The sequence below is a fragment of the Nannospalax galili genome, unplaced genomic scaffold, assembly GCF_000622305.1.
Source record: "Nannospalax galili isolate Female #2095 unplaced genomic scaffold, S.galili_v1.0 scaffold155, whole genome shotgun sequence".
Lineage (NCBI taxonomy): Eukaryota > Metazoa > Chordata > Mammalia > Rodentia > Spalacidae > Nannospalax > Nannospalax galili.
This window is the reverse complement of record NW_008339923.1, coordinates 821,660-823,355: the sequence shown is the minus strand read 5'-3', so window position 1 is coordinate 823,355 and position 1,696 is coordinate 821,660.

Genomic DNA, 1,696 nt, shown 5'->3' with positions numbered 1-1,696 from the left:
GAAAAACCCTATCTTCCCCTCTAGATCTTACACTAGTCCACTGGGGGGACGTTAAGATGATTGCCCATAACAATAGTGTAGATGTAAAGAAAAAGAAATGGACAACTTCATGTTCGGTTGATTGGCACTCCTTCAATGTTGGATGGGCCCCTGAAGGTACTTTTAACCTGAGTTTGATTTCCAGGGTAGAGGACCATGTCTTCTGCCCATGGACAGTCCACCACGACCAGATCCCCTACATCGTGACCTGGTGAGGCCTCATCGAACGACCCGATGGCCCCCCCGGCCTGGGTCAAGTCCTTCCCCCGATTAATCCAACTGCTCCCCCTCCACCTCTGCAGGTCCTCCCTCTCAGACCAAAGGCAGAAGAGAAACCCATTCTCCGGGAGGCACAGAGGAGAATGACATCTTTCCCCTGCCCTACTCCTCTCAGACGGGCACCCCGCCAAGGGCACCACAAGTGCAGGCCCCGCCTCCTAACCCTGAGGAGCCACCATCACTTCCACAGGGACCTGCGCAGGCCACACAGAGCTGGAGTGGGGTGGCCCCCCAGCCTGACACCATTGTCCCCCCCCTCCGGCTGGCGGGGCCCCCAGATGGAGAGGGCAAAAGGTAAGGAGAGGCTCCTGGTCTACCACCAGACTCTGTTAGTGGGTCTCAAAATGGTGGCTCGAAAACCCACCAATATGTCTAAGGTCTATGCTGTCAGGGACCCGAAGAGAGCCCAGCCTCATACTTAGAGAGGTTACAAGATGCCTTCCGATGGATGACCCAGAAGCAGAGGAATCAGCTCAAACTGTGATGTTTGCTTTCGTTAACCAGGCAGCTCCTGACATCAAGAGAAAGTTACAGTCTTTAGATAGACTAGGAGAAAAGAACCTTAGGGACTTAATAGCAGTGGTGGAATAATAGAAGGGAGACAGCAGAACAAAGAGAGGAAAGAAAAGAAAAAAGACAGGAAGCAAGCCTGACCAGGGTCCTGGAGAGACAACAGGCCCACCAAAAGAAGGACCTCAGAGAGATATTATTGGCAACCAACCCCCAGTACGGAAGGAGCTCATCGGTGGGATCCAGACCATGAAATAAGGTAGGGAAAAAACCAGTGTGCATACTGCAAGGAGGAAGGGCACTGGGTGAAGGACTTCCCCAAGAAGAATAAGCAATCAGCTAAGGTATTACCGGCTCTAATTGGGGTGAAGACAGTGACTACGGGAGATGGGGCTCAGGTCCCCTCCCTGAGCCCGGGGTAACCCTGAAAATAGAGGGGAAACCAATTGAGTTTATGGTGGATACTGGTGCCCAGAATTCAGTTTTATTGAAGCCAAGAGAGCCAGTGTCCTCCAGAACTACATGGGTACAGGGGGCAACAGGAACAAAGCCAGGTCTCCCACTCATTTCTAGTAATCCCAGAATGTCCCTACCCACTTCTGGGCAGAGATTTATTGTCAAAAATTAGGGCACAGATCCACTTCACAGCTAAAGGAGCCACCCTGCTTCACAATGGGGCACCAGTTCAGGTTCTAGCCACCAGTCTATTCCACTAGACCTGAGGAATATAGACTCCATCAGGAGCCGATCCAACAAAACCCTGATATATCAGATTGGCTCCAAAAATTTCCCCAAGCCTGAGCAGAAACAGGGGGTATGGGTCTGGCAGGACACAGGCCTCCTGTATATGTTGAACTCAAAGCAGGGG